Here is a 24,090-nt window from a genome sequence, read left to right as displayed (position 1 = left end):
TCCATACTTCCCAACTAGCAACCCATCACATTCTTAGTTATCGATCACTAATAAGCAAGCCGAATCATTTATTAACTACGTTCTTACATGGACCTGATCAACAACATGCATTCAACCCGAATTATCATATGAACTTCATCTAAAGCATTATTCATGTTAGTTTACTATCAATTACATCATTAACACCTTCTATGCATATTCATCCATCAATTGCATACAATCTCATCTATTAAGCTCACCTAAGCATTTCATCAAGCACTTGGTGTGCGTACAATCTACTATGCATAGTTTACAACTAGTTTAAGCATAGTCACTAACTTAATTCCAATCACCAAAAGAGTGCTCAAAATCACATCCCATTAATACAATTAACCCTAAACTAACATCTCAAAACCCATTTCAAGCTAGGAACAAATACATCAAGCAAGGATTGGACATGGATAGAACACCCATGTCGCCACCTTCATTCAAAATTGTGGGTTTCTTCTTAAATCATCAAATTACTTGAACTTGTTCATAACACATAGTCTAAATGGTTATTCTAACATTTCTACATGCACAATTTCATGAGATTTCACAGTTTAATCATAGACTCACTTCATACCAATTCATCAAATTAACTTCTACAACTTACCTCATGTGTAGAAAGTCTGGATGATCAAGAATCTAAGTCCATGCATCCGATTAGGGCTTATTTCCCCTTTCAATTTGAAGGTTTTCTTGAATTAGGGTTTCACCCCTTTCTTCCTCTTCTCCTGATCGATCTCACGCACACACACCCCTTGTTTTAATTAAATTCAATTTCCAATTTGGCAATTCTAGTCCCTCAAGTTTATCACACCATCTTAGTTGCCACAAATTTCTTTTCCTTTACTTATTTTGTTAGGCTTTTAACTAAGTTTAATAACCTAGTTATTGTATTTCATTTAATTAACATGGCAACGTACCTACGTATTAATAATACGAGTTTTGGGGTGTTACACAATGATTGGATGAAACTCTAGTAACCTCAATGGTTTAAGTGGTTGAACCAACCTCTGATATCATTTGTGAATTTCGGGACGAAATTCCCTTTCAAGTTGGGGATGATGTGGTAACCGCGGAAATCCATAGTCATCCTGATCTAACACCTTACTTTTGGGGTTACTTATCAAATTTCGGGACGAAATTTCTTTAAAATTGGGGATGATGTGACAACCTGAACTTTCAAGGCTTGCATTACCTGACCACTAGTTGGGTACTGATACGCTTTACTATGTTGTGAGTGAGTGAATGTTATGACAGATGTGATTTTATTATACGAGATTATTGTTGCTCGTTTAACAGTATTGGGCATTGAGTTATGAATTATCAGGCAATCGCACACCTCTCATCTGGGCCAAACCTTCTCCTTGCCAATTATATAACCCTCGGCCCAGTTGCCTTGAGCCCAAAACGGAGCCCAGACGGGTCCAACTCGCATGATCTGAGTTTTGCACACACATCAGATTGAGAATGGTTCTCATTTAAATCCTAAAACACTAAACACCAAACCCTAGTTTTGTTCCTCTCTCTCTCTCTCTCTCTCCCTCTGACCGATGGTAACCCAGCACCTGTCGAAGCCCTCCTTGCTACAAAACATCATTCCATTCGTGCTAGAAATCGGTATGTATGCTAATCGTCCTTGGCCTGGTTATATGATCGTATGATGTATTGTATGTGTGTGTGAAATTAAAAGCATGATCTAGGGTTACAAGAATACATCGAATAGAATCTGGTCAATCATTGGTTTTGTTTAACGAGTAATGATGAATATATGATCTTTAGTTTGAGATGATGTCCATGAACTCGACAATATGTGCTACAGGTGGGATTTGAATGTTATCTTAAGATGAATAATTGTTAGTGGATAAATTAGGGTTGCATGATAGTATAGGACTTGATGGTTTACTGGTGATAATTAGACTGTTAACATGAATTTGAAATTATCCATAGTGTTAAGCAATGGTCCAGAATGTTATGGTCGATACAATATGCAAGGTTGAATTGATGGTAAAGTTTATATGTTGATATATTAGTCGAATCAGTGGAGCAGGGAATGTATAATCCATGGGAATGTAGGTTAAATGCCTAAAACTTGCTGATGATCATAAAAAAATACAAAATAATTATGGGTGCATATTCGTGATAACAAGTATGTTAGGGATTGTTGACTAAAGAATTAATGGCTATGATCGATTGTGATAAATAACTGATTGATGGTGTAACTGGAAAACCTCTCCTGCATGAATCCCACACTAGACCCTGAATCGCACATCAGCTCAATGTCACACACTGTTGGGCCGAGGATTGACATTGGGCTGTACCCAACTATAAGTCGCACACATCCCTCCGATTGCACACTCTCGGTGTTGGGCTTTGCATGGGTCGCACACTCGGGTAGTGGTCGCACACTTCAATTGAGTCGCACAGTTTACCTGGGCTCTGAATTTAGTTGGGCCGGTACCAACTGGGCCGCTCACTGTCGAGAAAACCATAATTGGCTGTTAGGCATTGTGAGAGAAGTATGTTTGTGTATGTGTTATACGTGGCCTAAACGGTTAATGTAGAACTAGTATGTGATGAACTTTATGACTTGCCATGCTAAGCTATGTCAAGAATCAGTACATTTTTGAATGTCTATAGTGCATAAATTATGATTGGACCACAACCCACACTTGTAAAGAAAGGGTCGTTTGTTTATGTGAACCACACATGAAAACTTGTTATGTGCATATTTGACTAAGATTGCTAGAATGTGTGTTTAGATGCGAGATTAAGTCATGTAGGTAAACTGATTGTGACAACCGGAGTTATGGGCTGTGTGTTGCATGATTACTCGTTACGACTTGCACCAGAATGTGTGACTTACTTGTACGATACTTGTGTAATGTGTATGAAGAATATACGAATTATGTGAGCACGAAACTGACCATCTTTGGCAACCACGCTAGGGTTTGATTTATCAACATGGACAAGTAATCTTACGTAATATACCGAGCAAACCAAAGGTGACTTCACTACTTTTGAGCATGCGTCTCGGTGGTTGGGACAGTCAGTGGGTATCCCGAGGAGGGTAAAACTTGTATATATTGGATAATATTCTCATCCTATCATTCTTAAGTCCCATCTTTTGTTACCGGGGAGGTAACGGGGTATTAGTTGGTAGCGCTACTTAGGTTTGGCACCCTCACACCGTACCGGGGAGGACGGTTGTGAACTAATGACCCAGTCGGGCCCGGTGCTTTGATAGGAGCACTAGGGAAAGGGCAAAACATACATCAGGAGCCGTCTTGTTCAGTATCGAGATATTATCAATATTACCATTGCGTTTGTTAATGAACTGGAATAAACACTTGGTAATAAACGTTTTCATAAACTGTGAACTCGCCAGCTTTGTCTGATACATTTGTTGCATGCTCGCAGGTCGTTAGGTATCTTGGATTTGGAAACTTGCTGTCTGGAGGAGCAGGAGTGGTCATGGGTCGACTGGAGGGACTCATGTGATTATCTGTTGCTATTACACATTGGTTTTTGAACAATATAACTATGGTTTATTATTTCCTTTCGCTGAACATGTTGGTTTACATTTAAACTCGTGATTGGTGTTTTTCATTAATAATTGAGGATTTTATTTTGAAACTAGTATGAGTTCAATGTAATAAGTGGCTCGGTGTTGGTACGTCACACGCCTAACAGGGACACTCCCTAGGTTGTATTTTGGGGGTGACAAATAACCTAACGAAATATACGCGACTTCAGTTCCAAGCTTCGTGCGCCAAACTTTGCAGGTTTGACAAAATAATGTCTTCATGGTATTGACAAAGAACATTATACATTTATGAACATAACGAAATTCTACAAAAGAATTATAAAACTCTCAGGTTCATAAAGTAAATAAAACAATCAACATACTATTAATATAAATACCGAACTTCTGCGAAAGAAATTATTATGAAACTCTTGGGTTCATAAAGTTCCTTTTTTTTTAACGGCCAACGAATCCTCCAAATGGGCTACGCGCGAAATTCACCACATCGGGATACACTCGCCTCTGAACCAGGGAAAACCCCCACCTAGGGCCGAAGCCCGTGAACACTCACCCGAAGGCACGACACTGCGGTGAGGTAAAACCCGCTCAGTTCAAGGATCAAACTAGCGATCTCCACCTATTCGCCTAGTCTCCCATCATCGCCAGGTGCCGCATAAAATAATAGGGAGGGCAGGAATAGAACTTGAGTCTCTTAGAACACCAAGTCTCTCCCTTACCACTCCACCACCACCTCATTGGCTGCATACGTTCATTTTATTTCTGCATTTGTTATTTTTAGTTAGTTCTGCATCGTTGAAAATTTCATTTAACCACGTGTTAGTAAGGTAGAAAGTAGTGGTAGGTCAGGGATATGACATGGTGTACATGTGATCATGGCATGGTGGACATGTAGTCCTAAGCAGGCATCGATTGAAATCCTGGCTGTTGGTGGGCTCCGGCGTCTTAAAACCCTAATTCTGGCGTCTAAAAACAATCAGGCGTCTTAATTATGCATTGAAATTACAGTTTTACCCATCACAAATCTATTATAAATTAGTATAGATATAGATAACAATTACTTGAATAAAAGTCTATCTTACACGAGAGCAAATTACGTACATACGGGGTATTAAATCGATAATGGCTTTAAGTTGAAACATTGTATAAGCATCATGTTAGAAACAAAAATTATTCATCAATTAGAAATCATTCAAGAGTTAAATAAAATCCAATAACAAACTGCCCAGATGGTCATACAAAGCAGCTATCACTAGAAAGATTGTGTCTGCAGTAGTCAAATAATCCATCTCCCACTAGAAGTCCAACAACAGCTGCGAATAACGCCCACCAAATAAGAAGGATGAGCCTAGCCTGGGTTATTCCCATTATCATGAGCAACAAGCCGGCTAACACCGCCGAAACGTAGACTGTATTTGCGAAAAATCTAACCAAACATCGGTGGTGTCGTTGTGCTGCTACTCCATGGCGCATTAGGATCAAAACGAGGCAGGCAACGCAAGAATACGCCATCAATCCAACCGCCGTATACAAGTCTACCTGATTTTTCTTCAGCATGGATTTTGAATACAGAATACCCACTGAGATGATACAAACAACCAGCATTGGAATCACAACAAGGCATCCCATGAACCTACAAACAAATACATAATTTTTTAAAAATTTTCTATGATAAATAGAGTAACCTTTAACTTGCTAGATTTGAACTCCCAACTTTTTTCTCATCGAGTACACCACTTACCACACGGACCACGACATACATACATACATAATTAAGAAGCTTATCAAAATAATAAAAACTAATTTAATTACTTTCATACCTTTTTTCCTTGTGCTCAACAGGCATGTCAACGTGCTGAGCCATATTGAGTGCACAATAATAAACTTAACAAAGTTTAGATTGAAATAGGCTTCATTTTATACAGGGAGGAATTGCGTGATAAAAAGGAAACAAGATCAGTATTTTTTTATCGTGATTTAGATGGTTGTTCTTTAAATAGATTACTTTAATATTTCTCTCTGATTTCCTTATGAACGACAAAATATCCATTATACATAAGATTTTCAAAGATTTTTTTTTATTGTTATTATTATTGTTTTATAGTTTTTCTTTTCTTTTCTTTTTTTTTTCGAACGGCATTATTGTTTTATAGTTACTTATGGTTTTAAATTTTAGGGTAAATTACTTTTTGAGTCCCTGTGTTTTAGGAGTTTTAACCACTTGAGTCCAAAATCAAAATGTTTAACGCACTGAGTCCCTACAACCACTTTTCTTAACCATTTGAGTCCAATTTCTAACTTCATCCACCAAGTCTGTTAACTATGAGGATAATTTGGTCATTTACACACAAAGTACAAGTCTTATATGCACATAAGTACAAGGAACAAGTCTTTAATGCATAAACTTTTAATATAATATATATACATATATATATATATATAATTACATATATATAATAAAACACACACCTACACACACTTTCTCTCTCTATAAACACCACCATATTCATTCATTCATTCTCTCTGTTTCTCTATAACTATCTTCTTGTAAAAACCCTAACCCTAACCTGCAACTCTGATCTACGGCACCCTCTGTTTCTCTATAACTATCTTCTTGTCAAAACTCTAACCCTAGCCTGCAACTCCGATCTACGGCACTGGCGAAGATGCGTGAGATTCTCCATATTCAAGGTGGCCAACGCGGAAAGCAGATCGGAGCAAAGTTCTGGGAGGTAGTTTGTGCAGAACACGGTATCGATTTGACTGGAAAGTACACCATTCTGAGCTGCAGCTCGAGAGGATTAATGTGTACTACAATGGGGCTAGTGACGGAGGTTTGTTCCACACGTCGTGCTTATGGATCTGGAGCCAAGAACGATGGACAATCTCAGATGGAGCGTACGACCAGATTTTCTGGCTGGATAACTTTGTGTTTGGGCAGTCCGGTGCCGGTAATAATTTGGCAAAAGGTCATTATACCGAAGGTGCGAAGTTGATTGACTCGGTTTTGGATGTTGTTCGGAAGGAAGTTGAGAATTGTGATTATTTGCTAGGTATATGTTCTATTAGATGTTTATGTTATTGTTGATTGTGTTTAGTAATATTATATGAGGTAGAGATTTGTAGTGGTGATGGTGGTGAAGGTGGAGGTGTAGCGGTGATGGTGGTGACGGTGGAGGTGTAGCTGTGGTGGGTGTTGTGGTGGTGACGGTGTAGTGGTGATGGTGACGGTGGAGGTGCAGTGGCGACGGTGGTGTTGATGGTGGAGGTCTAGCGGCGGTGGATGTTGTGGTGGTGACGGTGTAGTGGTGTTGGTGACGGTGAAGGTGCAGTGGCGACGGTGGTATTGATGGTGGAGGTGTGGTGGTGGGATGGAGGTGGTTTAGGTTTAGATAGAGAGAATAAAAGATAAAAGAGAGAGAAATGCAGATATGGTGATAGAGTATAAGAGAGAGAAAGAGAAAACTAAAAATAAATTAGTTTTTTATTTATTTTTTAATTATAAGGGTAATTTGGTCATTTAACAAACTTTAACCAAAAAAATCTAACATTGTTAGAAATTTAGACTCAAATGGTTAAGAAAAGTGGTTGTATGGACTCAGAGCGTTAAACATTTTGATTTTGGACTCAAGTGGTTAAAACCCATAAAACACAGGGACTCAAAAAGTAATTTACCCTAAATTTTAATCACATATAAGAGAAAAATAGTTTCACATTTATCATTGTACGTAACTAGGGGGATTCCTCGCGCTTCGTGACAGGAACTTTATTCGTGTTAGTTTGGTTCGTTATGATACCAAAACTCACTATAGCAACCGAAAAAGAAAACTAAAAAATGAAGGTTCAGTAATATTGATACAATGTTCAATCAGAGCGGGTTCAGTTTGTCATAGTACTAGTACGATGCTGGCACTCGCATGACTTACGATACCAAAAAATACTCTCTTCTTTAATACAATTCCGTTTTCAACAATAGTTAATGGAATTTAGAGAAAAAAATGTAACATACATACGTCTTCAACTTTTTTTAAATGTCCGGTTGGGCGCATTCGAGGGAGAGATAAGGATTATTTTTACTTTCGCCCCTCTTAAGGCTACAGGAAAACGATGGGTCTATATAGTGGGGCATATAGTTTAGAAAATAGCATTCTAATTCTTTATGACCGCCTCCACATAATTGACACCACGTACCATAAGAGTGCCGAAAGTAAAAAATATCATTATCACTCATTGTTGTGTCAGAAATTACCAACCGTCGGAATCTTACGGTTCTGTTTTCAGTAACTGAATCTTGGGCACGGCCCCGTGTTCAGCTTACTGTCTGACTTAAAACAGGATTGCCAGTTCTAATGATTGGGCACGGGGCGTGTTCAGCGGGCACGGCCCGTGCTGAGTTTTGCAGAAGCTGAAAAAATTAAGAAAATCCTAAAAAAAATCAAAATAAAATAGAAAAAAATGATTAGGCCGCTGATTCCTAACTTTCTTAAAATCCTTGTGTCCCCGGCAACGGCGCCAAAAACTTGATGCGTGTGAAGTGTTATATATATTAGGTATATATTTTAAGCTCTTTTTACACTTTTTAGCCAAGTTTTAAATTTATAAACACGATATTTACTAACACTAAACACACATATGGGCAAGTGCACCCGTCATGGACGTAGTATAGTGTTGGTAAGATATCGAGGTCGTCCAAGGACACAAGAGCTTCTAGTACTGGTTTATCCTGAACTTCTAATCAAATCAAAATGTTAGATAAAGGTTTTAAACTAGAAAAATAAAACTAACTAAAATGCTGAAAATAAAATAAAAATAAAAACAGATAGAGAAGATGAATCACTTGGATCCAACTCGTGTGTAGTGTAACCTTTGATTATTTTCGCACTTTTGCACTTGTTTAAGAGATTATCTTAGTTATTGTAGTAGGCCCCTCTTTTGAAGGTGATGTTAACCTCAACCCAGTAGTTTGAGTCAGCAAGGATACAATCCTAAAGGGTCGGATTATTGAAAGATAATTAATTAAGTTATTAATGCATAATGTGGTAGGCCCCTCTTTTGAAGGCGACGTTACCCTCGACTAAGTAGTCTGAGTCAGCAGGGATACAGTCCTAAGTAGCCGGGTTAAAGTTTTAATAGTAGTTTAACTTATGAGGGGATCAAAGAGTTTGGACCCACGCCATCTAATACCGTTGGGTATTGAAGGAAGTCCTACTAAATTTGACCCAGGTCCTTTGCAGGATCTATACACTGAACAATGGCGAGACTCTAACCAAACCGTTCCTTTAACCCCCAACCAGGTAGCCAACATACCTCCATATAGACCGTGGAGATATGAATGGTGAAAATCTTTTATTTTATATAGACAGTAAAATAATGACAAGACACCACAGACAAACGATAAGGAAGAATCACCTTCAACATAAGAAACTAATAATTAAAGTCATTAATACAAAACCAATTAAAATGTGCAAAAGATTAAAAATAAAAAGTATTACACTAAACAGTTGTCTTCACCAAGTGATGTAAGAGACTTAGGCAAACATGGCCTTTGATTGTCAAGAACTCTTACAATCAATCTTGGATCCCGAGACGACTCACACACTCTATGATGGACAATGGATGATGGTGGTGGATGATGGTGTTGTGATGGTGGTGGGTGAAGTGTGAGAGAGATGGTGTGCCAAGTGATGAGTTGCAAGAGCTCTAAGCACTCCTATTTATAGGCTGAACAGAAGCTCGGGCACGGCCCCATGTCCATCCGACTCTCTCTCTCTCTTCATTCATTAATTGCAATTTCATTAAATGCATTTGCAATAGTTGACCACGCCCCCGTGTCCGCTGAGCACGACCCCGTGTGCAGAAGCATATCTGTACTATCAAGATTTGCCTAGATTTTGCGAATCTTATAGTTGACCACGGCCCCGTGTCCGCTGAGCACGGCCGCGTGGTGGGCAATAGAAGCTTCTACCACTTTGTCTTTTCTTCTTACACTTGTGCATGCCCCCGTGCTCACTGAGCACGGGGCGTGTTCAGTCTTCTGTCTTCTTGTTTTGCTTGGGAAGATGTTGTCGGGAGGTCGGGCATGCCACGTTTGTTCCTTTTCTTGTATTTATGTCAGATTTAGCTGCCTTTTTGCTTCTTTTGTTCATTTGAGCTCATTTAATCCTGAAAATACAAAAGGAAGACAAAAGCACACTTTTTCCAACATTAGTACTAAAAAAGGGTTAGTTTTATGCCACAATTGATGTAATTTATATGTTGCATTTTGTGCACATCAACTACTTATATGGGGATTTTTCTTTTTTTTTTTTTACGAGGATAATGATTTGTTGATGGCCATTGATCCCTTGTGCATGATTTCAATCATTAGTGATCCACTAGGTTGGCTCATGACTCAAACTGGTTTGGCCCAAATTGATGTTTTTGGCGTATAAGGTCAGGTTGTGAACCGATTTGGCGGGCCCAAACCTGTTTTTTTAGTGCATAAGGTTGGGTTGTAAATCGATTTGACGGGCCCAACCCGGTTCTTTTAACACAATTACCGTCACTCGAGTAATAAAGAAACCTATTTAAACACAATTATAGTCAATTTGTAATACGGAAACCAAAAATGCACACTTCTAACTGTCAGTTAACTCTCCAAGAAAATATTTAAAGCCTTTTATAGCTATTTTTATTTCGTCTGAGTACATTAATAGCAAAAGAGTTTGAACTTTGAAATTAGCACATATATAAAGAGGGATTAGGATCAGGGTAAACTCGATCCCAAAACAAAGATGCGGGTAACGGAGCCTCGTGACTGTTCACCGCCACGACCCAGGATTCGCATAACGCAATGTGTCCTCTTCTATGCTCCATGGAATAACCCTGACATTTTCAGAGTGTTTTTTGAAAGGGTGTTTTGACATGTAATAGAAGTGATAGATGGGTTGAGAGATTATGCTTTTAAAACAATAGAAGTAGTGTATTATATATGAGAAGAGTAAATTTTTATTTTTTTACTAGCCGTTGGGGCAACGGCTACTTACCACTTTCAATAGTAGCACGCCACGTTGCACCCACTTGCCCTTCCACGCCGGCGGAAATCCTCCAGCCTACTAAACAACGCCGATAACAACGTCGTGTGCGGTGTGGTGTGTACAACATAGAGTGTCCTAAACGCCACAAATCCACGTCCATACTGTGTGGTCTAAGGGGGATGGGATATATTCCCCCTTGTCCACCTCAGCGCCACATCTCCATACCCTTCCACCTCAGCTCCTTCCCCAAAGTAGGGGTGCGGTTTCCTTCTTCCCCCTTCCATTTTTTTATATTTTTTATTGAATATATTTTGTTAAAATAAAAATCACTAAACATACTTTTAATTTAATAATTTAAAACATTAACATATATTACCAAAAACAAATTTGAGGGGGTTTTTTAAATTAAAATCAAATTCTAAGGTGTATTATTTAAAAGTAAAACAAATTTGAGGGATTGGCAAGTTAAAAAACAAACTTAAGGGATAAAACCTTAAAATGAAAAAAAAAAAAAAAAAAAAAAAAAAAAAAAAAACCATTCTTCCCCTTTATTAAAACCTGCAAAAAAAAAAAAAAAAAAAAAAAAAAAAAAACCTTTCTTCTTCTTCCATAACTTCAACAAAGAAACAAAGCATTAGAAAAACAAAATAAAAACAAAAAAGAAAAACAAATAAACTACTCACACAAATGCTTGGGGAGATCAACGGAAATTCCCTTTGGGCACCGAAACTACATTCGGAGATGTAGTATCCCCCATCGGCAAAATGCTCCAACTCAGCCTTCCCGTTCTCTTCTTGAACCCATACTGCACGGTCTAAGTGGAAGGTGGTTGGGTTGGGCCCACCGGTGAGAACCACATTCTTGATCCATACAAATCTTCGAGCTTCATATTACGCGAAACTAAAACCACTAATACGATTTTGGCATTATTATAAGATTGGGTATAATGGTTTAACTAAAAAATGAAAAAGTGACTGTCGCGTCACTACCAGAGAAGCTACCACTCAATTTCTCCCTAGTGTGTGATGGTTACATTTAAATAAAATGTAAAATTAAAAATTAAGTGTCTTTGTGTGTGCACGCGCATGATTGGTTTTGGAGTTGCACCCCATGTTCTTATCCCCTCACGCATGTTACCTTGGTCACACCCTGTCTCTTTGGCACCCATGCTTAACACCCTCATTATGCTAACTAGACCAAGGTGTTAGCCCACTACACACGGTCTAAGCTGTAATGATTTAAAACCGGACACATGATTGAAAGAAACCTAATTTGTAAAAAGCGAATAATGTGATAATTATTCCAGGAATTAACTGGTTGAAAATAAACCGCATCCTTAGCCGATTCTCTGATTAAACCATGAGAATACATTACCAAAAAACAGACGAGACCACACCGATATATGCTAAGCAAAACTTAAACTTTTAATTTTTTTTTCCTCAATAAAAAGAGGGATTGTTTCCTCGTCCTAGTCAAATTGTTACAGCTAGTATTAAGTCCCCGGCGTTGCGGCGGGGGCGTAAAACCGTGATAAATAGCATTAATGCCACACAACCACCAGCGACCACCAACACTGAAGTTGTGGCGTGTTAATGCGGAGAAATTAGACTGAAACGTAAAACATAAAAAATAATAACTAAGTCGATTTAGGACCCGCACGTTGCGACAAAACCTATCAAACAGGAAAAAATAGAAGATGTAACACACAAGCACCGTTGCACCATGTTAACTCACAAAATTTAGAGCGTAGTATAAAACAAAAGGTAAAAATGTTGAACCACACACGTACGTTGTGCCGAGTTAACTCGTAAAATTTAGAATGAAACATAAAACGAAAGAATTTGAGGAGTATATAAAGTATAGGGGAACAAAGTTGAAAGTAAAAAAGTTGTGAGGATAAATTGAAAAGAATGAAAACTTTTGGTTGAAAGTAAAAACAAAAACAAAGAGTTGGGGGTTAAAAGTGTAATGTCAATTTTTTTTTTTTTTTGAAAAACCTCAAAAGCATAGGGTACAACACATCTATGCAATAATTTATAATATGTAAATGTGGTGTGTTTTAGTGTTTGTCATTGGTTGTATCTTAGCCTTTTGTGTTTAAGTCTTAAGACGGTTGTAGAATATTATACATCCACGAATTATGCATTGTCGTGTGTTATTGTCGAATAATCAAGACTAAAATACAATTTGTATAACTTTTTTACATGATCTACACCCACAATTGATTACCTAATAAATTATTCGATGGATACATCATACAAATGTAATTTCGTTTACATTTGGGCCGAACTGTGTCTTGTTTTGTATAACTTATGACTAATTCTGATTACACAAAAAATTGAGAGGGTCATGGTTCCTTGTCTCTATGAGTGTGAACATTTCGTTACACTATGTTTGTTTTATCTTTGTTTCATCTAATAAGAATTATATGGTGTAGCCTGATGTGTAGTGTTATATTATGCAGTTAAGCCTTTCAATACATGTAAAATAAATATGAGACATACACGTAGGTTGTTAAGCTCCCGAAAAGTACCCAAATTCATTGTAGAGTGTATTTGAAGTGCGGTGGCCATGTATATAAGTATGTGTGAGAACGAAATAAGTTGGAAACATGTATGTGTATAGATCTAACTACATGTTAGTGACGGAATCCATAGGTAAGCATGACTAAAAATGTGCATGCACGTAGGTTGCACGTATGAGGCATATATATATATATATATATATATATATATATATATATAGGGTAAGGTTATTGTAAAAAAGACCAAAAGTGTGAGAAAGGTAAGAAAGAATCTCAGCCATTAGATCTAAATTAATTGAAAATGGTAAACAAGTAATTTTATCATTAATTCAATTAATTAAAAACTTTCCATAACCGTCACCTTAATTATAGAAGTACATAACACCATTCAGCAAGTATATAACATCATTTAGTAAGTATATAACACCATTCAGCAAGTATATAACACCATTTAGTAAGTATATAACACCATTTAGGAAGTATATAACATCATTTAGTAAGTATATAACACCATTCAGCAAGTATATAACACCTTTAGCAAGTATATAACACCATTCAGTAAGTATATAACATCATTCAGCAAGTATATAACACCATTCAGTAAGTATATAAACCATTCAGTAAGTATATAACACCATTCAGCAAGTATATAACACCATTCATTGACTAAACATCTGATCGAAACATATTTTTTTCTCTATATAAGTATAGCAACATGGTACTCATATTAAAGATAAAAAAACGCTCGTTATTATGGTATAATTTTTTTTTTTTTAAAGTTACGTATAAAAAGTTATTGACGTTTAAAAAAGACGGGGGAAGTTACATATGCATTACCTAATTTCTAGTGGGTTTAAAAGACTATATTGCCCCTAGATATTTCAAATCAGTCCAAATTAATGAAAATATTTTACAATTTGGTCCCTATTAATCTCAACCATTAGATCAAAAGATCTAATGGCTAAGATTCTTTCTTACCCTTCTCACACTTTAGGCTTTTTTTACAGAATCCTCTACCTATATATATATATATATATATATATATATATATATATATATATATATATATATATATATATATATATATATATATATATATAGGGGGAGGTTCATTTGAGAAGAAAATTTTATTGAGAAGAAAAAGAATAAAAGGGTATAATTGTAAAACATTAAATAGTTTCTTTCTCATCTCGTTTATTATTATGTTTGACTAATTAATTACTCATTAAAACTATAATCCTTCACACTAAATATTTTTGCCTACAAACATCAAAAGTTATCCTACACATTTCGGAATTTATCCTACACATATTGAAATTTATCCTACACAACTCGTAATTTATCCTACACGCCTCGTATTTATCCTACACTATAAATGAATTGTTATTTTTATTTTTTTGTGAAAAATATATATCTTAAAATTAAGTTACAAATTATACATTATAAATTTGCAACACAAATAGGCATTGAGTGGTTGTACTGCATGCTTAAAGTGTGTTATGTGTATATGTGAGGTGTACTAATTGCTATGTTGGTTGTATTTTCTTCCTGCCCTGCCACATTTCTGCTCCTTACGACGCGTGTTGTCCTCCCACCATACCACAAACTTCCAATTTCATTCCCCTAATCACGATATCCAGCACCAGATCCCCAAATCAAGAACAGTCCTTAGTCTCTTTCATCCAACCAAGCCCTAATTCCATCAAATCCATCTGGAAACGGCGTCGGTTTACCGCCCGGTTTCCTCGATCCGACGACGACAAAAAGCACGGCGGCGACCACCAGAAGCATCTTAGCCACTGTGTACCAGACCACAAGAAGCACGGAGATGACCACCATAGCTTCGTAGGTCACGATTTCAGTCTACGGATTTGTCTTTCTTTTTGCTCTACATGTGGTTCATCTTCTTACTTTTCTTGCTCTGATCGGTATCCCTTCCAAATCCGACTTCCAATTTCATGTCTTTGGTAACTTATGGTTATTTTACAAAGTTTCTTCTTATTCTAATTAGGTCTTTGCACGGAATTAATGCAGTTGATAAAAGTTTCTTTTATGTTTGATCTAACTAGCAGGTGCACCCCCCACAAGTAATGTTTCTTTCTTTAAATTAGTTATTTTTACTTTCATTATTAAAAATTAGTTGTTCATAAATTTGTTTGTGCTTACTCTTTTTGAATTCTCAGTGTTCCGGTCTTCGAGAATGTATATGCAAGCAAGAAAATGGAATAAGGTATGAAAAAAAAATTATATACAGAAACAATGGGTGGAAGAATAATATCACACATGTTGGGTATTTTTTTATTTTGTTTGTTGGGATTCAGTTTGTTGTTAAGTAAGAATAGTGTAGGTACCTATGGATTTTGTACTCTTATTTGTTTTATCTTTGGTTATATTTACTTCACGGATTTAGAAAAACGGCATCGAGTTGAGATCACACGTTGTTGTTACATGATATATTAGAACTTCTTGCGATGTTTATCTGAGGTGATATATATTATCCGATGTTTCAAGTGGAATTTTTGTTGTAAAAGTTTGATTTTTTGTTACATTCTAGATTATTAATAGTATTGAAGTGTTTAGAAAGAAGTGCCTGTTTGTTAATACATCCGTGATATAGGTTCGTTCTCGAGGAGGTGAAGAAGCATGTGAGCAGTTTTCGAAATACAGTTACAGTGAAGAATCGATAGGTTCGTTCGGCCTTTGCATCCAACTCCACACACAGTAAGTTCGAATTCCACTCAATAATTGTTCAAATAGAAGAAGCTAAGTGTTCTGATGTTGTTTATGAATATAATTTTGATGTTTTGAATTGTGAATTAGGAGCCTTATCTGTTGAAATCGGCTGAAAAAACTTGAAGGAACTACCTGCCGTTGTAAATAAAAAACAACATACGTTTGCAAGGTTAGTTTCTCCAATCTGTTATAGATCTATGTTTTTCGTTAGCCTTTCATTCGATCGGGTTGTTTTTCGTGAATTTTTTATCTGTTATGGTTCTGGTATGTGTTCATACTGTCATTAACGAGTAACGATTCTGCCGCGGTTCATTGTTTTCAATTGGATTGTTTCCTCAGTTACGTTTTTGGTCAACTGAACGGTATATGAATGTTTCTTGATGATTTGATTAAAATGATTGTTAATATGATATGCTTAGTGATTAAAATGAGGATGAATTAAATGTTAACTAGAGCAAAATATTTGAGTGTAGGAATTGGTAAATTGGAACGTAGTTTTATAAAATTATATTTGAGATTTTTGAGTGTTAGTTATTTAGTAATTGGTTGAATGATTTGATTATTAGATTATTTGATTAGTCAAATTCTAACTAAAGCAACCCGAGATTAACCAGACAAAACAAACCATTCAAGATAACCACACTGACTTCTTTGTAACTACTTGCTTTCTTGCTAAACGATATTTTTAAAACTATTATAAAAGGATGATATGTAAAAGAGAGGATAGAGATGCACCTTATGGTTGCACATAGAGCAACGCCACATGCACATTACATGAAGTTCTTACCTCTCACCCACAGCCTCACGTCTTTTAGTGTTTACGCTAGCATGCCAACATGGGAATTCCACTTCATCCTTTTTAAAGTGAACATTTTCAAGTTATTGTATCTTTGGTATTCAACATTTTCTTGAACTCTAAATTTATTGTATGCAGCTGCTAGCCTGCTACACATCAACGACTTTCAAATGATTATCTACTAATTGCCATAAGTGGTGGGTTGAACCGACAAAGAACAGGGGTAAGCATATTCTTTTTGAATCATTTTGTTTATCAAGTCATGTTTAGGCTGTTAATATTGTTACTTTCTATTAATGGAAAGTCTTATTGTTACATGTTATATTCTAGCCTTAATGAAATGCTTCTTTTAAGTTTCCATTCTTGGCCTTTAAGCATATGTGCGTGCACCAGGGGTGACAATTTTTCCTCTTCTAAGTTTCTGCTTTTGGCCTTTGATATGCACATGCACTGAAGGTGAAAATTTACCCATTTACTTATGAATGAGTCTATTCACTTTTTTTTGTAATCTAAAATGGGTCAAATGAAATAATTTTCTAAAAATGAAATATGTTAACTGCGGGTGAATTGGTATAACGAGCTGAAGATGATCTTAAGTGTTTGTAAATGCATACAATTTCGTAAAACATTGGGTTGCTATTTACTTATATACTAAATATTTTAAAAAGATAGACAATAGTATTAGGGCGTTAAAAAGATAGACAAACAGTATTAGGGCGTTATTAGGGTGAATTGGTTAAATGTATTGTGTGCCTTACTTATTTACTAATATTTTAAAAAGATAGACAAACAGTATTAGTGTTCAACGTCAAACCAACCTGCCCGTTTCGACCCAAGCATAATAGGGCGTTATGAGATAAAGCATAATGTGAATTCACCTGAATATGAGTTGATGGGTCAAAATTACCAACTTCTATATGTTGATGTTTCTGCTTTTGTAAGTGTGTCTATAATTTACTTTTACTTCATCATATACAAACAATAGGAGGAAATTGGTATGTTTCAAAACAATTCTGGTACCCATGAGTGATTTGACCTCTAATGAACATATTACACCTATAATTGTATTTATATATCTTATGACCAGGAAAGAGAAGTTATAGGAAACATTAATTTGATGGTGACAATAATTAGCCTAGACTTAGGAAACGTGAAAAGATCATTGTCATGTTTGAAAGAATGCATGGGGTAACCAGTGGATGTCAGCCCAGTGGCCAGCCTCACCCACACAAATCGTGGGGACCCGGGTTCGACTCCGGTCAATTACCAAAAACCTATGGTCCATTCGATGGCTGGGGATTCTCCGCCAGTTAGGTATGGGGCTATCCTGTTGGGGAGGGAGAACCCTCCCGCGGTCGGGGGTACCGTGTAATTACCCTTTTTTTAAGAATGCATGGGGTAACTAAACAAATGTCTTAATTTGGCTTATATATAAATTCAATAAAAGCTATAAATCATGATATGACTATTTTTTCCATTGCTACTAAATATTCAAATAACTATTTTTTTCCCAGGATACTTCTTCTGTAGCTGGACAAGCAAGGAAACAAGCTTTTAGAGCGTCATTTGTTAACACAAGTTAGGACGCTTTAGAGAATTAAGTATGCGACTTCAAAATATCTAGCCATTCAATGATAAGTTTATCAGTAGTAATACGGAATATTGCAGCATGAATTTTTTGCTTCAACATGTTGAGTTTTGTACAATTTTTTGTAGTAACATAACTTGTAAACACAGCATTTGATTTAGCGACGTTTGTACAACTTATGTAGCTAGCTTTCGTGCCCCGCCGCAAATGCGGCGGGTACTAATTCTAGTTTAATATAGTTAGTTATTGAAGATGAAACTACCAATTAATGATGTATGTAAGTTTACTAGTATGCCCTTATAGTTACATTAAGTACAAATATTAAATGAAGTCTAATGAAGCATTCCTATTGGTTGAAATTTCTTCTTTTTTCTTTTTACAAAAAATTTCTTCTCATTTGAACCCTCCACTATATATATATATATATATATATATATATATATATATATATATATATAAGGATGTTTGTGTATAGGATTTTGTTATTAAAATCTTATGTGAATGTGAGAGGTATATAAGAGCTTGAATAAGGGTGTATGTATGTATGTATGTATGTATGTATGTATGTATGTATGTATGTATGTATGTATGTATGTATGTATGTATGTATGTATGTATGTATGTATGTATGTATGTATGTATGTATGTATGTATGTATGTATGTATGTATGTATGTATGTATGTATGTATGTATGTATGTATGTATGTATGTATGTATGTATGTATGTATGTATGTATGTATGTATGTATGTATGTATGTATGTATGTATGTATGTATGTATGTATGTATGTATGTATGTATGTATGTATGTATGTATGTATGTATGTATGTATGTATGTATGTATGTATGTATGTATGTATGTATGTATGTATGTATGTATGTATGTATGTATGTATGTATGTATGTATGTATGTATGTATGTATGTATGTATGTATGTATGTATGTATGTATGTATGTATGTATGTATGTATGTATGTATGTATGTATGTATGTATGTATGTATGTATGTATGTATGTATGTATGTATGTATGTATGTATGTATGTATGTATGTATGTATGTATGTATGTATGTATGTATGTATGTATGTATGTATGTATGTTGTATGTATGTATGTATGTATGTATGTATGTATGTATGTATGTATGTATGTATGTATGTATGTATGTATGTATGTATGTATGTATGTATGTATGTATGTATGTATGTATGTATGTATGTATGTATGTATGTATGTATGTATGTATGTATGTATGTATGTATGTATGTATGTATGTATGTATGTATGTATGTATGTATGTATGTATGTATGTATGTATGTATGTATGTATGTATGTTGTATGTATGTATGTATGTATGTATGTATGTATGTATGTATGTATGTATGTATGTATGTATGTATGTATGTATGTATGTATGTATGTATGTATGTATGTATGTATGTATGTTATGTATGTATGTATGTATGTATGTATGTATGTATGTATGTATGTATGTATGTATGTATGTATGTATGTATGTATGTATGTATGTATGTATGTATGTATGTATGTATGTATGTATGTATGTATGATGTATGTATGTATGTATGTATGTATGTTATTATGTATGGTATGTATGTATGTATGTATGTATGTATGTATGTATGTATGTATGTATGTATGTATGTATGTATGTATGTATGTATGTATGTATGTATGTATGTATGTATGTATGTATGTATGTATGTATGTATGTATGATGTATGTTGTATGTATGTATGTATGTATGTATGTATGTATGTATGTATGTATGTATGTAATGTATGTATGGTATGTATGTATGTAATGTATGTATGGTATGTATGTATGTATGGTATGTATGTATGTATGTATGTATGTATGTATGTATGTATGTATGTATGTATGTATGTATGTATGTATGATGTATGTATGTATGTATGTATGTATGTATGTATGTATGTATCGTATGTATGTATGTATGTATGTATGTATGTATGTATGTATGTATGTATGTATGTATGATGTATGTATGTATGTATGTATGTATGTATGTATGTATGTATGTATGTATGTATGTATGTATGTATGTATGTATGTATGTATGTATGTATGTATGTATGTATGTATGTATGTATGTATGTATGTATGTATGTATGTATGTATGTATGTATGTATGTATGTATGTATGTATGTATGTTGTATGTATGTATGTATGTATGTATGTATGTATGTATGTATGTATGTATGTATGTATGTATGTATGTATGTATGTATGTATGTATGTATGTATGTATGTATGTATGTATGTATGTATGTATGTATGTATGTATGTATGTATGTATGTATGTATGTATGTATGTATGTATGTATGTATGTATGTATGTATGTATGTATGTATGTATGTATGTATGTATGTATGTATGTATGTATGTATGTATGTATGTATGTATGTATGTATGTATGTATGTATGTATGTATGTATGTATGTATGTATGTATGTATGTATGTATGTATGTATGTATGTATGTATGATTAGGTTCAAGAGTGAACACTAGTGTAGTATGTATGTATGTATGTGTGTGTGTGTGTGTGGGTGCGTGCGTGCGTCCGTGCGTGCAAGCATGTACGTATGCAAGAAGTAGGATTTATCATACTTGAAAGAATTGGATTATAAGATATGTATGTGTGTTATTGAACCATATGTGTTCTAATGAGTGAGACTTGTATGTAAGTATGAATGGTGTAATTATACATGGATACTAACGATGCTAACCGAGTTGCCTTTGAGAATGAAATGGAATGCAGGTACAATATTGTTGACTCATTGATGGTTAAATACCGAGATGAAATTCTTGAAATTAGAAAGAATACCAAATGGAATGTATACGAGGATAGAACGTAATGTGATCCTAATATTATGAATCTTATATCATATATAATGTCACTAAGTACTAATGATGTGAAAGCATGTGGTGAATGCAGATAGTACGGAATCACAGATCATATTCACGAGATGCGTAATCAGTCGAAGATCGAATCATAAGAAAGATTGTACGGGAATATGTGATTATGAAACTTAGTACACATAAGTTATGTTTTATTTCTTAATAAGTTATGTTTTATTTCTATAAGGTTTGTTAAACCAATCATGCTATAAAACTAATATTCTTTGTATGTAATGCTTGTTTTTGATATACAATTTGAACTTAAATGAATAATCCTTGGGCGTAAAGCTATAAAACTAGTATATCAAAGTGTTGGCTACAATGAATCATCAAGATATATACAAACACAGGCTCTTATGTTTAAACAAGTGCTACACGTACTAAAACACAAAACATTCGTTAGAACTTGTAAAAAGGTACCGTTAATAGAACACCACATCTTTTCCACGGTCCACACATATCCATCATATAAGCAAGTACATAAAGTTTTCAAATAGCCATCTCATCGTCTTAAAGAAAGCATGCATATGGTCATATAAGCCACGGTAAATCCAGCTCATCAAAAGTTTCGAATGCCAGAATACATTTGTTAGCTTTCTCATTGATTAACTATGAGTATGTTAATATAATGACGTTAAGTAAGTTGCTTTTTGTATGTTATATATATATATATATATAACTTGATAACTGGTGTAATATGTTGGAATATAGTAACGACTAGTTGAATTCATTGTTTTAAGTTTTTAAATGTATAAGATTTTTTATTTGATTTTTATGTAGGGATTCTTGAAAATAATGTTGATTTCAGCATCAAATAAAAAATGGTTATTGGATTTTCATAATCCAAACTTTGACCAATTAGCCGGCAATTATTCCAACTTAAAAAATTCCTCTTGTCAGTCTCAACTTTCAAGCTATTTTCCTCCACCAAGCCTTTACTAACTGCTTATAACCCAGTTAGTGTTTTGCATACGTGGCAGCTTATATAGCACACAACATGGTTAAATGGTTACGTGGAAGCTTACGTGGCATCATCATCACCACCACCGCTTGCCACCACCATCACCACCACACACCATCATTATCACCCATACGTCGTAGTAAGTTGCAGGTCGCCGGAACAAGTTGTAAGGTGTGTGGTGGTGCTAGTAGTGGCAGACGGTGGTTGTGAGTGGTGGTGATGAAGGTAGTGATGGTGATGGGCCACGTAAGCTTACATATCAGCATTTAACTAGGTTGTGTGCCGCATAAGCTGCCACGTATGCAAAACACTAACTGGGTTATAACCCAGTTAGTAAGGGCTTGGTGGAGGAAAATAACTTGAAAGTTGGGACCCACAGGGGGAATTTTTTAAGTTGGAATTATTGCCGACCAATTGATCAAAGTTTGGATTATTAAAAATCCAATAACCCAATAAAAAAGGTATTGTTTATGACTATTGAAAAAAAAACCGAATGTGCATGTAGATACCGTTTTGGTCATATTAATTACAACTATATTTTTTTGCTTTCTCTTTTGCTTATTATAACGTGTGCTGGCATCCTAATAAACTGAACCAAACCGGAAAAAACTCCCACCAAGATAAGGTGTTTTCATTCGACGATATAAATTTGATTTGCTATATGTTTTGGCGTAAATTTAGTTTGGAAACGAGTCGGGTCGATTATAGTTTATACCTTATCACGTCGCTTACGACGCCACCACACGTGTTTTAAGGTAGTATACAATAAACACTCAATTTGTAGACTTGTAAAATAAGCAAACCATTAAGAGAAAGAAAAATAAGCAGAGTCGGCATCTCCATAGCTCACACCCAGACTTTTTCGGCACCTACACAACCCACACTCATCTGATTTTCTAGCACCTTCATAGGCCAAATAGAGAGTCGATAAGCACTAAATTTGTAGAATTGTAAAATGAGCAAACCATTAAGAGAAAGAAAAATAAGCAGAATCGGCATGTCCATAGCTCACACCCAGACTTTTCCGGCACCTACACAACCCACACATCTGATTTTCCAGCACCTCCATAGGCCAGACGGAGAGTCGCCGACACCTTCTTAGCCTAAAGTCCGACTTTTCAGCACCTACATAGCCCACACTCAAAGCCCGCGTTATAACCCACACTCCAACTTCCTGACACTTTGGTAGCTAGCACTAGGAAGTCAATGCCTATTTGCTAACATGTAGGTCCTCTAACACAAGTAACCATCACATTATCTTAAATCTTAAGGAGAAAAAAATAACAAAAAGAAAAAGTAAATTTTCTTAAGATGATGATATATTCGATTGGTCATTACTCATTGTAATGATAAATGGGCAACTATATATTTTTTTCGTATATATTGGATTGGAATAAAATTAAAATTCAAAACCATAGTAACAAGCATCGAAACTAATAATAATCATAATAATTTTTTTTTCTGAAAATCTTGAATATATGATTAGATATTTTGTTTCCTACTTGACTACACGAAATTCCTAATTTTGTACCATACACGTTCAATCCCTCTATATATAATTAAGCCTAGCCACCCAAACTTCGGACAACCCATACGCTGCCTTTGTTCTACCGTCATTGGAAGCCATCCGGCTACCACTGCTCGATCGCTACAACCGACGTCGAACCCGATATCCCTATAATCCTCCCGAGCAGGTAACAAACCGAAGCTTAGTTGCTTTTCCCTATACGTGATACATATATATAATGCAATGCAACACCTTTAGACCACTGTCTTGTATTTAATTAATTGTTTCTTGCTATGTGGTTGAGTTTCAAGTGTCATTATTCATTAATTAATAATGATTAATGTGTATTAGCTACCTAATCAATATTCCCATTTTATTATGAAGATAAAAGCAGAGGCGGACCCAATGCTTTAGCAGCCGTAGCACAAGTGCGTATTCGTAGTGTTTT

The 24,090-nt window shown here is 35.3% G+C and overlaps 2 long non-coding RNA genes and 1 pseudogene across 3 annotated transcripts; all 3 read left to right on the top strand.

Annotated features, from left to right (window-relative positions):
- The first annotated feature begins 1,496 nt into the window (after nt 1-1,496).
- On the top strand, nt 1,497-3,663 carry LOC110939500. Its single transcript, XR_002592303.2, has 2 exons — nt 1,497-1,644; nt 3,445-3,663. It is a non-coding gene; the product is annotated as an uncharacterized LOC110939500 (long non-coding RNA).
- Nucleotides 3,664-6,234: 2,571 nt separating this feature from the next.
- LOC110944192 lies at nt 6,235-6,752 on the top strand (annotated as a pseudogene).
- A 7,898-nt stretch (nt 6,753-14,650) lies between these two features.
- On the top strand, nt 14,651-18,506 carry LOC110942349. 2 transcript variants are annotated; one of them, XR_002594769.2, is made up of 8 exons: nt 14,651-15,036; nt 15,120-15,195; nt 15,292-15,338; nt 15,726-15,829; nt 15,929-16,010; nt 16,776-16,860; nt 17,031-17,093; nt 18,152-18,506. It is a non-coding gene; the product is annotated as an uncharacterized LOC110942349 (long non-coding RNA). The 2 variants fall into 2 exon arrangements; XR_002594768.2 differs by lacking the exon at nt 17,031-17,093 and having other exon boundaries at nt 14,654-15,036.
- Nucleotides 18,507-24,090: the final 5,584 nt, after the last annotated feature.

This window comes from Helianthus annuus, chromosome 5 (genome assembly GCF_002127325.2).
Source record: "Helianthus annuus cultivar XRQ/B chromosome 5, HanXRQr2.0-SUNRISE, whole genome shotgun sequence".
Lineage (NCBI taxonomy): Eukaryota > Viridiplantae > Streptophyta > Magnoliopsida > Asterales > Asteraceae > Helianthus > Helianthus annuus.
This window is presented reverse-complemented; position numbering and strand designations above follow the sequence as displayed.